This window comes from Scomber scombrus, chromosome 17, assembly GCF_963691925.1.
Source record: "Scomber scombrus chromosome 17, fScoSco1.1, whole genome shotgun sequence".
Lineage (NCBI taxonomy): Eukaryota > Metazoa > Chordata > Actinopteri > Scombriformes > Scombridae > Scomber > Scomber scombrus.
The window spans coordinates 830,523-844,897 of NC_084986.1; the positions used below are offsets into that span (position 1 = coordinate 830,523).

Consider the following 14,375-nt stretch of genomic DNA (forward strand, 5'->3'; position numbering starts at 1 on the left):
TTTAATGATTTTAAAGCAAATCATTGTTTTATGTTGCAACCTTATATTTAATTAAAGCCGCAAGCGGCGATGGCGGGGCCTCGCTCACCCATGCCACCACGGGGCCTGAGGCATGGCGGGGCTGTGGCATGAAGCAGAAAGTGAGAAAAAACCTGGAAGGAGGCCAAAAATGCAATGTTCCGTTCATCCAGTAGGGGGCAGTCACAGGTAGTTACACATATGGTCTGGTGTGGTCTGGTGTGTTCAGGGCGGCCACTCATCAGTCATGTGAAGTTTGGAGTGAATCGGACAAAGCAAGAGGGAGTTATGAGCAGTTGATGGTTCATCCACCAGGTGGCAGTAATGGGATGCATGCAGGTGTGTTCAGGGTCAGTCCCTCATCACACATGTGAAGTTTCGTGGAAATTGGACAATGTTGATGCAAAAAATGGCACTTCCTGTTTCCACTAGGGGGCGACATGAGCGACACCCCTATCAGATGGAAGAGGTCTCCACCCTGGACCTGTGTATCAATTTTCATGATGATACGTGTTCAATAAAGCCATTAAAAAGCCAAACGTATTTTCATGGCGAGGAATTGATGGTAGCCACGCCCCCACAGGGACGCCATTACTCGTAGCTTCACAGTGTTCATAATGTAGCTTCACCAACTGGTTCTGCATGTTTTAGAAGTGGAATGAAGTTGATGGGGTCAACTATGTATTTTTCATGAATTTAAGTTAATTTCCTGTTACCACCGGGGGGCGCTATGAGTTACGCGGGAAGTTAATATATCGGGATGTTCAGGGCGGAGCCATCATCATGTCCAGGAAGTTTGAAGCTGATTGGATGAAGTATGTGGGCGTGAGAGCCACTCGTATGTACATGGCGAGCAGGCCAAAGTTAGTTGAGCCCTGGCAGACACGCCCTTTGACCTACGGATGCGCAGAGCACAACTTAAGCTCAGCTAGGTCTGGAGATGTTGCGTACCTAATTTGAACTTGATCGGGCGAACGCTGTGGGAGGAGTTAATTTTAGGCGGGAAAAATCAAAACCAAAATGGCCGACTTCCTGTTGGGTTGAGGTCATGAGGTCAAGAGGCTTTTTTGCATATGTGGGTATAATACATATGTGTACCGAATTTTGTGAGCATAGGACAAAGTTAGAAAAATTCCCTATGGGCATTTTTGGACTTTGTAGGGGGCGCTATTCCGCCATTCTGTGTCGACCATGTGCGACCACCCTAAAATATCGAATGTCGGATGAGGCCGGACGTCCGTGCAAAAGTATAAGCATTTTCGCATTTGGGAAAGAGGCGAAATTGGGGCACGAAATGTCGGAAGAATAATAATAATAATAATTAATACAACATTACAAATTCAATAGGGCTTTCGCCAGGCGACTTGCAGTCGCCGCTCGGGCCCTAATTATCTATTCTAGTATTTTATTTCTCTCTCTTTCTATTTTTCTTTACTTTGTTTTTATGTTTTATTATTTTAAGGGGGGGGGGGGGGTTTAATTGTATGTTTTAATGTTTCCATGTTTTACTATTATTGGGTTTTATTTTTATTTCTCAAATTGCATGTTTTTATGTTTTTTATTTCCAATTCTTACTGTTAAATGTTTGTTGTAACAATGTAAAGCACATTGAGTTGCCATTGTGTATGAAATGCGCTATATAAATAAAGCTGCCTTGCCTACACGTGATACCTGATGCTGACTAGCAAAGCTGTAATTCCTCTCGCTCCAGATGGCGTTAACCCACAGCAAGTTAAATTGCCAACAAAGGTAAAGACGTGATTGTTTGATCCAAAAAAAGTTACGGGCATTGTGGTCCAAAACACAAGCTTAAACAGCAATACAAAATAATACAAAACTAGTATTATACACACACTAATAACTCTGCCCAGATGACAACCTCTTACTGTAAGATGGGCTTGGTCCGTTAGGGAAAAAGAAGAATGAGCAGTCAACAATTCGTCGTCTACGGGTTCAAACGAGTGGGTCTCCCTTTGTTTCTTCTGCGAGAAAAGGGTTTAAAGAGCTGCTTTTCGTTAGCAGGCTCTTGCGGAAGTGGCGTTCATGGGAACGCGGTTGAAGTCTTCTTCTTGTCCCGAGGGTCGAAGCTTTGAAGAAATATGAGAGGAGGAATACACGTGTACGGGTGCCTTCTTAAGCCAGTCACTAACGGAGACCAACATCTTCGGTCACCTGTTGACTGGTCAAGGCGAGGCGTTACTCGGATGGCGTGTCCCCATTTGAAAGATTCCGGTGACGTCAGCGCCTGGAAGTGACGTCGGGTGTCTCACAACCAAACAGGGGCGAGGACCGAGGGATTATGGGATTTTGAGTTGTAGGGTGATTTGACCCTAGTCCGAGGGAGGGCACTTGTAATGTATACGACTCAAGGAGGAAATGGCTTGAATCAGACTGAACAGTGTTTACTAGTGCAGCTTCAACATATACAGCACAACACTTGTATTCTTATAGCACCACCTATTGGTGACTCCAGTACTACAACATAATACATGACATCTCCCTTTCTTTAAATTGTTGTTGTTGTTTTTTTCTTTTTTCTTTTACACAGTTCTTCTCAATAAAACAGGTTAGAACTTAATAGAAAACTGTTTCTGCTATTACTCCCGGTACCTAAGGAGAACTCTTATAGGTCTACCAAAACGTGAGGTTTGTGCACGATTATCAGTGCTCACAGTCTCTTTTATCACTGACGACTTTGGTGTTTGCGGTAGAGACCTTGCAGGCACTTGACTTTCTTGGTAGTCACACTGTTGTGGTTCAGTTCCTGCTGGCTGTTGTCCACTCTCCATCAGTGGCAATGAATTGTGAACACTTTCAGCAGTCTCATGTTGTGCTTGTTGTGGGGAACTTGAGGTTTCCTTGGTTTTCAGAATGTGTCTCCTGTTCCTTCTGTAGATTTGATCATTGTCAGTTTGTACAATGTACGACCTTGGCTGATCATGTCTCTTCAGTATGACAGCAGGTTGCCATGTGTTCTGCTATCTGACTCTTACTGCTAAATTCCTCCGCATCCGATCCGGAACGGCTGCGCTGCTTTCCGGCTCCGTCCTCCACCGTCCGTCAACTCCCACCGCCTCCGTCTGTGTTGCGTCTCCGCCCGGCTCCGGCAAGCAGCGGAAGGGGTGAGGACCCACGAGATCACCCGAATTCACGGATAATGGCGGGATGTACTTTCTATATAGATAACCGCAAAACCAACACATCCATTCGGAGGAGTAGTAGGGGTGCCTGAAAACCATGACTTCAGGTCTGGCTCCGCCCATTATGACGTTTTCAAGGTATAGTGCTGGGAAATATGATCCGCCATGAACACGGTGTATTTTATTTTGAAACCAGACGTTTTTTATTTTGTATTTGTGCTCGACTTCCTGTCCCGCACGATCTGCTCTGTGCTGAATTGCTGCGCCATGATCCGGCAAAAATAGAAGCTCTGCGTATGTCCGCCGGAGGCCTCCGGACTGCTGGAGCCGCTCCGCAGCTGGTGGAAGTACACACATTGACTAGAGTGAAAATGGATCGGATCCGGTGGAATTTAGGGGTTACTCTTTCTCCTTCTCCCACCACAGGGAGTTTCCTCGTTCCACGGTCAAAGTAGCGTTTCTGCTTCTTTTGTCTGTTCATCAATCTGCTCCGTACATGTCTGTACACTCCTAGCATTAACAGGTTCCTTGACACAGGTATTTTTGTCTTCAGCCTCCTTCCCATAAGCAGCTGCACAGGAGAGTAGCCGACTCCTTCCAGTGGCGTGTTTCTGTACTCCAAAAGAGCAATGTATGGGTCCTTGAGACTTTCCTGTGCTTTTTTCAGCAGATTCTTCACTGTTTGTATAGCTCTCTCGGCTTGTCCATTTGACTGTGGAACAAGTGGTAGAGTGTTTGAATTCCCAGCTGGTCGCAAAGTCTCGCATTTCTGCACTTACCAGCTGTGTCCCATTGTCAGAAAAAGGTTCATCAGGTACACCGTGTCTGGCAAAGACAGACTTAAGTGCTGTAATGATGTGCTTGCTTGTAGTACCACTTAATTTTGAAATCTCTGGGTACTTTGAGTAGTAGTCGACACACATGATGTACTCTGCATTATTGAAATGGAAGAGATCCATTCCAACTTTTGACCACGCTCTTAAAGGAACTGGATGAGGTATCAAGGGCTCTCTGGGATTGTTGTTTTTGTGTTGCAGAACATTTGTTTTGCCATTCCTGGCCAAAACAGGATGTCTCTTGCAGGTTCCTTACACTTCACAATTCCCATATGTGCCTCATGAATTTTTCAAGCATCCCCTCTCTCATCTTTGTAGGAACAACCAATTTGGAGTTTTTGAACAGTAGTCCATCAGAATATGTCAGCTCCTCTCTGAAAGTCCAGTACTTTTGAATTGTCTTTGGAACTTGGCTCCGTGACTCATGCCATCCATCCTGTACTGCCTGTCGACCAGTCTCTCAATCACTTGATGAGGAGGGAGGGACCAGACCATCTAGGGGAAGAAAGAAACACAGGAGTAGAAGGCAAGGCAGACCATCCCCTCTACCATGGAGGCCCAGGGCCGTCACATCCCCCCCCATAAAACAAAGACCCCTACTGAAAAAGGTCTTCGGTACATCAAACAGGAGCTCGAGACAATGCGTCAGCCATCACATTATCCCGACCTTTCACATGACATACCTGCAATGTATATGGCTGGAGAAACAGCAACCAGCGCATAAGCCTCTGGTTACCATTCTGCATAGTAGACAGAAAAGTCAGGGTTATGATCTGTATAAACTGTCACCGGCAATGAGGGACCAACATAAACTTCAAAAAATTTTAGTGCCCAAATCAATGCCAATGTCTCCTTATCAATAACTGAATAATTCAACTGGTGACGATTAAACTTACGTGAAAAGAAGCAAACTGGATGTTCAATTCCCCCCACCCCTTCCTGCAGGAGAACAGCCCCAGCACCAATGTTGCTTGCATCCACCTGTACCTTAAAAGGTCTGTCAAACACTGGAGCTGTAAGGACAGGAGCAGAACAAATCAGTTTCTTCACACCCGTGAAAGCCACTTGACAGTATGGAGACCAGATAAAGGGAGTATTTTTCCTCAAGAGGTTCGTCATTGGAGCCACCACAGTGGAGAAATTGCAGCAAAAACTGCGATAATACCCTACCAGCCCTAGGAACCGCATCAGTTCCTTTTTGGATGTTGGTGCAGGATATTTAGCGATCGCCTCCACCTTAGCCTGCACAGGACGAACTACCCCCTGACCTACCACCTTACCCAGATATGTCACTGTCGCTTTTGCAAATTCACACTTTGTCAAGTTCACCGTCAAATTTGCTTCAACCAACCTGTCAAACACTGCCCGCAAACGTTGAACATGGGCCTCCCAGGTGTCACTGAACACCACCACATCATCCAAATATGCTGCACACCCAGACAAACCAGCCAAAACCCTGTTCATAAGGCGCTGAAATGTTGCTGGGGCATTTCTCAGCCAAAAAGGCATTACAGAATATGAGAACAACCCCCAGGGTGTGATGAATGATGACATTTCCTTAGCCCTAGCTGTCAATGGCACCTGCCAATACCCCTTCAAAAGGTCCAGCTTAGTCACAAATTTTGCACCCCCCCACCTGATCGATGCAGTCCTCCATACGAGGCATTGGATAGACATCAGGTTTGGTGACAGCATTTACCTTTCTGAAATCTGTGCAAAATCTATCAGACCCATCTGCCTTATCTGCCAACAGGCATGGAGAAGCCCAGCTGGAGCATGCTGGCTCAGCTATTCCATGTTGTAACATACCTCCTTCTCCATCCGCTGACGCTTCCCTACAGGCATCCGGTAAGGACGTTGGCTAACAGGCCGAGCATCCCCTACTTCTATGTCATGCTCAATCAGGTTGGTAACTGAGGGAGTATCTGAGAAGAGAGACAAGTGAGAATGCAACAACTGCACCACATCTAACTGCTGAGTATCCGACAAATAACTCAACTGACTGTCCAAACAGTTCAAATACGCAGAATTGTTGAGTCTCCCTGTAAGAATAGGCTCTGATGGAACATCAAAATCCTCTGCAGGCACCACCCCAAATGTGGCTACTGGCCTCACAGACCCCAATTTGTGACTGCTGACAGAAGGCAAGACCCCCTTTTCCTTAGAGACGGAGTGAGACAAATGATAAGATTTCAATAAATTCACATGACACCACTGCACTTTCTTCCTTCTGTCTGGTGTGTATACCAAATAGTCCCTGTCTGACACACGGCTTTTCACTGTGAAAGGCCCACTAAACCTTGCCTGGAATGGGGAACCTACCACAGGCAACAAAGCCAAAACTTGATCACCTGGCTCAAACAGACGGGTTTCAGTTTTCTTATCATACGTTTCCTTCATTTTTTCCTGTGCAGTGCCAAGTTTTTTATGAGCAGTAGCACAGGCAACATGCAGTCGACAGCGAAAACCATTTACATAGTCCAAGACATTCCCTGGTGGCTCAGCAGTTTTCAGGTCATCCACCAAGACAGCTAATGGACCCCGAACAGTATGTCCAAACACAAGTTCATTTGGACTGAACCCAGTGCTCTCCTGTGACACCTCCCGTATAGCCAGCAACAACCACGGCAGGCCCTCCTCCCAATCCTGTGCCAATTCAGTACAGTAAGAACGCAACATGGACTTCAATGTCTGATGAAAACGTTCAAGGGCTCCCTGAGACTCCGGGTGGTATGCACTGGATACCTGATGCTTAACCCTCAGCTGACCCAACACCTGGGCAAAAGTGCGAGACATGAAATTACTCCCCTGGTCAGTCTGCACCACTTTAGGAATACCAAAAGTTGAAACAAAGGATGTCAATGCTTTCAGTACTGGCTTGGTTTTAATTGAGCGCAAGGGGAAAACAGCTGGATAGCGAGTACTTTTACATATCACCGTCAGTAAATATTTACTCCCCGCCTTACTTTTTGGAAGTGGACCTACACAGTCCAACAGCAGATACTCAAAGGGCTTTTCAACCACTGGAATTGGGTACAATGGAGCTGGCCTAATGTGTTGGTTGGGCTTCCCAGTCAACTGGCAGGTATTGCAAGTTTTACAGTACATCGCTACATCCCTTTTCAGACAAGGCCAAAAGAAATGGTGAAGCACTCTATCATATGTTTTTCTCACCCCAAGATGACCTGCCACTCCATCAGGTGATGTGCTCAACACCAGATCTCTGAACTTACAGGGCACCACAACCTGAACCACAGTATCCAGTTGCACCCCATTCACCACATGAGCCCATTTTCTCAACAGCAAGCCATCATTAAGAAAATAGCCACTAGGAACACCCTTGAGCTCACTTTCTGGACGGACAAACTCAAACAATTTCCTCAGTGTGGGATCTGTGTTTTGCTCTGCAATACACTCCTCCCTAGACAGTGATGGCAATGGGATAGTAAACAATTTGACCTGCCCCTTTCCCTCAGAATCCCCTGCCTGAGAAAACTGAATCTGTTCAGACCCTTGTGTCTGCGCTAGCATAGCTTTACTCCTTGCCCGTGTCACTGCACAGGAAGAAAAAACCTTAGGATACTGCCTAGCACAATCATCCGGCTGTCCAGACACCTGAGAGGGTGAACTCACATACACTAGGGGCGGACCATCTTTCCAGACCCTTGCACCAGCCAAGTCGTTCCCCAGAATAATGTCTATGCCTTGGATTGGCAACTGGGGACGCACACCCATATCTACCTCTCCACAAACAAGATCTGAGAAAAAATGAAAATGATGCACCGGAACCAACAGTGGAATCAACCCAACCCCAACTACCGGAGCTTTACTTCCAGTAGCAGTACCGGTTGAAAAAGGCAAAATGCCCTCCACAATGAGGCTCTCAGTAGCCCCAGTGTCTCGCAGAATCTTAACAGGGGTCTTGTCTTTCCCATCCAAGGACACAAAGCCCTCTGAAACAAATGGTGCATACATCTCATCAACACTTTTAGATGAAGAATTTGCTCCAGGAAGACCCGACTCAGACTCAATATTTCGTGCAGAGGACACAAGTCCAGCAGACTTCACATATACACTAGAATCTGCTGATGTCTGTCCTGTCTTACTGATTGGACACTCCCCTTTCCAGTGTCCCTTGTTTTTACATACATGGCAAACCCTAGCTGGATCAAACCTCCCATTTGTCCCTGGAACATGCCTCACTGATGGATGAACTGGTTCTTGGGCGACCCCTAGATTCCTACTAGGCCTACCCCTGAAATCATCCCTCTGCTGCTCATTTCTGTGGGCCCGACCAAAACCTGAGCCACCAGTATGTGTTAACACATACTCGTCAGCAAGAACTGCCGCTGCCGATGCTGTTTTGACCTTCCTTTCATTGATGTATGTAGCAAGATGAGCCGGCAAAGAACTCTTAAATTGTTCCAACACAATCAAGTCACAGAGATCCACATAATTGTCCACCCCAGAGGCAGAACACCAGCGAGAGAAACGGGCCAAAATATCCTGCACAAATTCAATGTGTGTTTGCTTGTCCCCTTTCTTCCAGTTTCGAAATCTCTGCCTATACGCCTCAGGAACTAATTCATATGCCTTCAGAACCGCCCCTTTAACTGTAGCATAATCGCCACCTTCAGCCGAACTAAGGGCAGAAAAAACTCTCTGGGCCTTGCCAGTGAAAACACACTGCAACATAAGAGTCCTGTGACTATCTGGCCATCCTCTACCATCTGCCACCCGCTCAAATAATGCAAAAAATGTATCTGGGTCTTTCTCATCGAACTTTGAGAGAATACGCAAGCTCTCAGCAATATCCAAACCACTACGCCCCCCTGCAGACTCACTTCTTCCTCCAGTCCACAACGATTCCTGTGCTTTACCATCTCTTATCAGCGCTAGCTTCAATTGCTCAACCTGCAATCTCTCCCTTTCCAGCGCCACTTCAGCTCTGATCTTCTCATGTTCCAATTCAAACTGTAGTCTCGCTTTCTCCCTGTTTGCCTTTTCCCTCTCCAACTGCATATACTGGTCAAAAGACAAAGTCCCACCAAAAAGCTCAGAAACTGATGGAGCCACTGGAACCTGAACCCCCTCCAAAAGCTTGGCAGACACTGCTAACCCTTCCACGATGTCCCTTAGCTCTACCTTCCGTGGCACCTGATCAGTTTTTGACCATCCCAACAATGTAGCCAAATCAAGTAGATCTGCCTTCCTAAACTGAGCTAATGTACTGCGAGCTGGTCTTTCCAAAAACTCAGAGACCAACGGATTACTATTGCCAGTGTCCATCATTAACCCTATCAAAAATACATCCAGTTAAATACCTGAACCTATTCAAAAAACAACCACAAGGCAGCCTGAGTCACACAGCACACAACCGCAGGGATGATGAGTGATAGGAGCGCCCCCTCCTAACTGCCTAGCCCGAACTTACTAACTGCTCCCTAGTCTTCATGTGTGTACTGGCGGTGGGTATTTATGCACCTACAAACCGTCTGTATTGGGGAAGGCAGATTGCCCCCAGCCAATACTTAGGGGTGCTCCCGAGCCAAATGCTGCCAGCCGCACGGACAACACACAAAAATAACAAACAGCCCTGAAAACAACAAACCAACAGCTTCTCCTTGTGAGATAACCACTGCTACAGCCTACCTGGGGGACACAAGAAAATGCTCCTGCCAGACAGAAAAATAGCCCAGCTACTCAGCTACAACCATCCCACAGCTACGCACCGCATAACCCAAACTTACCAGTCTCTTGGCGATCACATGCAGTTTAACACCATGAAAAACTAAAGCAGTCTCAAACTCTACCTGTTCCATCTAAACAAAAGAACTACTCCGGTGGGCCTCCCAACCAAAGCCAAATGATCAAACTTATCAGAAACTATAACAATTCCCAGGTTCTAACTAGACGAGCCCCCACTTGTTATGCCCAGCTCGTTTAAGAGCACAACAAAGCAGGGAGAACCACACGGCAAGAGCTCAAATGAAAGTAATTTATTAAAGTTAACAAAAATGAATCAAACAATAGTTTTAACATCGAAATAACATGAACCAAGGCTACTTCTTAACGCAATCAAACAAACAAAACTAAACATAAGGAGCCTGAAAGGCACCAGCCTTCCAGGAGGGCCAGAGAGTGAGAGAGAGACATCTTGGCACTCCAGGATTTAAAAAGGCTCCCAACAGGTGATCTCAATCACTTGATGAGGAGGGAGGGACCAGACCATCTAGGGGAAGAAAGAAACACAGGAGTAGAAGGCAAGGCATACCATCCCCTCTACCATGGAGGCCCAGGGCCGTCACAGTTCCTCATCCTCTTTTGTTGCATCTTTGAACTGCTGACACTTTTCATCTGAAAAAGGTAACTGTTGGACTACATAGCTCACATCCAACTCGTCCTCCCGTCTGACATGTGTGTGGTGTTTCAGGCTGGCTCTGCTCAGTGCATCTGCAATGTGCATTTCTTTACCAGGCTTGTATGTCACCTGTAGACTGTATTTCTGTAGCCTTATTAACATTTTCTGCAGCCTTGCTGGAGTTTTGTGGAGTGGCTTGTTGAAAATAGTCTCCAACGGTTTGTGATCTGACTCAACCTGAAGCAACCCAACCCACCAGAACTGGCGTCGACTGACAGTGTGACAGGCTTCTCCACATCATAATATTTTTAACACTGGAGTGCTACTCACAAGCTCTTTCAGTCGTGTAAAGCTCTTTTGTTGTTCACTCTCCCAATGCCAGGTGGTTTCTCCTTCCAGCAGCTTTTTGAATGGTGCAGATACTTCGGAGAGATTTGGAACACATTTGGCTAAGTACTGCACCATTCCCATGAATCTCTGTAGCTCTGTTTTGTCTTTTGGCTCAGGCAGTTCTTGTATGGCTCGCACTTTGTCCATGTCAGGTTTCAGTACGTCTTTCCTCAGCACATGTCCTATGTAGCTGATTTCAAACAAGAATGTCATCCACCACATGGACGACTCCGTCCAGTCCTTCTACATGCTGTGACAGGCATCTATGGAACACTTCTGGTGCTGAAGATATTCCAAAAGGAATTCTCTTAAACTTGTACCTTCCTGAGGGTGAGTTAAAGGTACATAGTCTGGAGCTCTCTTCATCCAACTGGATTTGCCAGTAGCCTTGGTTTGCATCCACAACTGAGAAGACCTTTGCTTTTGGCATTTCAGCCACAACCTCCTCCACAGTTTTCAGAGGATAGTGTTCTCTTTGTATTGCTTTATTTAGGTCCTGTGGGTCAAGGCATATCCTTATTTTGTTTGGTTACACAACTGTCACCATGCTGCTGACCCATTCTGTAGGCTCAGTTTGTTTTTCAATGACACCGAGGTTTTCCATCCTCTTTAATTCCTTTTCAATGTCTTTTTTTCAAGGCTACTGGGACCTTTCTAGGAGGATTAACCACTGGTGTAATAGCTGGGTTTACCTGAATATGGTGAACTACCGGAACAAAGCCCAGTCCTGTGAATAAATAATCATATTCACTCAATATGTCTGCTGTGTTTTTTCTTCCACTCCATATATCCTCTTCACCATACCAAACGCAACACTAGACTCTTTTCCCACTACTGCTTTTGTATCATGCTTTATGACTTGAAAGTCCACATTTAACTCTTTGTCCTTGTATTGGCATTTACACCGCGTTCCAAATTATTATGCAAATGATATTTTTCAGATTTTCCTAAATAGTCAATGCAAATGACAGTCAGTATAATTTTCAAGTCATCAACCGTTAGAGTAGAATTCAAATTTTATTGAACAAACCTGCACAACACAGTTTCAAAACATTTTATAGGTTGTAAAGAACTGAAAATGGTCATTTGTTGAATTTGCAGCATTAGGAGGTCATATTTACTGAAATCAAAATATATTTCAATCAAAAACATCTTAACAGGCCAAGTTACATGTTAACATAGGACCCCTTCTTTGATATCACCTTCACAATTCTTGCATCCATTGAACTTATGAGTTTCTGGACAGTTTCTGCTTGAATGTCTTTGCAGTATGTCAGAATAACCTCCCAGAGCTGCTGTTTTGATGTGAACTGGGAGGCAGTTCATAGATCTTTTGCTTGAGGATGCTCCAAAGGTTCTCAATAGGGTTGATTTCTAGGGAGGATGGGTGCCAGACCATGAGTTTCTCTCCTTTTATGCCCATAGCAGCCAATGACACACAGGTATTCTTTGCAGCATGAGATGGTGCATTGTCATGCATGCAGATGATTTTGATACGGAAGGTACGGTTCTTCTTTTTGTACCATGGAAGAAAGTGGTCAGTCAGAAACTCTATATACTTTGCTGAGGCCATTTTCACCCGTTCGGGGTTCGTAGAGGGGCCTACCAGCTCTCTCCCCATGATTCCGGCCCAAAACATGACTCCCCCACCTCCTTGTTGACGTCGCAGCCTTGTTGGGACATGGTGGCCATTCACCAACCATCCACTACTCCATCCATCTGGACCATCCAGGGTTGCACAGCAATCATCAGTAAACAAGACTGTTTGAAAATTAGTGTTCATGTATTTCTGGGCCCACTGCAACTGTTTGCTTGTGAGCATTGGTCAAGGGTGGTCGAATAGTAGGTTTATGCACAACTGCAAGCCTCTGGAGGATCCTTCACCTTGAGGTTCGCGGGACTCCAGAGGCACCAGCAGCTTCAAATACCTGTTTGCTGCTTTGTAATGGCATTTCAGCAGCTGCTCTTTTGATCCGATGAATTTGTCTGGCAGAAATCTTACTCATTATGCCTTTACCTGCACAAACCTGTCTCTGAATCAGCCACAAATCCCTTCACAGTACGATGATCACGCTTAAGTTTTCATGAAATATCTAATGTTTTCATACCTTGTCCAAGGCATTGCACTATTTGACGCTTTTCAGCAACAGAGAGATCCTTTTTCTTTCCAATATTGCTTGAAACCTGTGGCTCGCTTAATAATGTGGAACGTCCTTCTTAAGTAGTTTTCCTTTAATTGGGCTCACCTGGCAAACTAATAATCACAGGTGTCTGAGATTGATTTCAGTGATCCAAACAGCCCTGACACACAATACCATCCATGAGTTTAATTGATAAACGAAAAATTAAATGTTTATGACACTTAAATCCAATTTGCATAATCATTTGGAACGCGGTGTAATGGTCTTCTGCCCCAGTGGCTTCTCTTGTTGCCCAAGAAAGCCCACTAACTTAAAGCAAGATTTGTCCAGGTTCTTTTCACTCAATTTCAGTGCATCCAATTTGGATATTACATTATTACATTGTCCCTATGAACATGTCATCATCACTTGCTGTGTCACGTTCAATACCTTGTATTTTCCGTTGGAATTCTGTCCGTCCACAGCTCATGCACATTTTTGCATAGTGACTATTCCGGCGTCAAGAGTTGCAGGTTTGGCCAAATGCTGGGCACTTTCTTGGTCATGTTTATGCCCACATTTACCATAGTCTGCTTGTGTTTTTTCTGTCTTTGGTTGAGCTTGTGGTCTCTCCTTTTTTCCATATGTTTTTTGCTTGTATAATTTCTGAACCGGTAGTTCTGTTTCTTCATGTAACTTTTTCAGCTGAGTTTGGCTCACCTCACTAGCACGGCAAATGTCCACTGCTCTCTGTAACGTCAGCTCCGGCTCTCTCAGCAGTCTGCCTCGGATCTGGTCATTTGTGATTCCACATACAACTCTGTCTCTTATTAATGACTCAGTTAAATCTCAGAACTCGCAGTCTTTTGCCTTGTTTTTTAAATCTGTGACATACCCATCAATAGACTCTGTATTTCCTTGCGCCCTCGTGAAAAACAAATGTCTCTGGTATGTCAGGTTTTTTCGACGTTCACAGTAGTTTTTAAACAGATCTTTTAATACGTCCAGATCATCAACATCGTCGTCAAACGAAAACGTGTTGAATACCTTGATGGCGTCGTCCCCGGCAACATGGAGAAAAGTGGCGCATTTTACTTTCTCCAACTTCTCTGCTATTCCACTAGCTATGAGATATATGTTGAACTTTTGAATCCAGACTCTCCAGTTTTCAGCTAGATTACCTTCTAGGCGTTCCTGGAGGTTTTTGCAGCTCCATCGGTCCTTTTCTGGGTTCTTTTTTTATCTTTTTAATCCCACTTCTGAAACCATGTAATGTATAGGACTCAAGGAGGAGACGGCTTGAATCAGACTAAACAGTGTTTACTAGTGCAGCTTTAACATATAGAGCACAGCACATGTATTCTTACAGCACCACCTATGGGTGACTCCAGTACTACAACATAATACATGACAGCTCTCTTTCCTTTTTTTGAGAGCTGAAGACAACTCAGAGCAGGCTTTTGTCTTTTCATCTAGGCCTTAAAGGGACACTATAGGCCATGTGCTCTTA

At 45.2% G+C, this 14,375-nt stretch overlaps 1 protein-coding gene across 1 annotated transcript in view; it reads left to right on the forward strand.

Moving 5' to 3' along the window:
• Positions 1-14,375, forward strand: part of LOC133997987 (NLR family CARD domain-containing protein 3-like) — a gene marked incomplete at its 5' end in the record, with an annotated part of 240,351 nt that overhangs the window by 21,490 nt on the left and 204,486 nt on the right. The gene's annotated exons all lie outside the window — the stretch shown is intronic.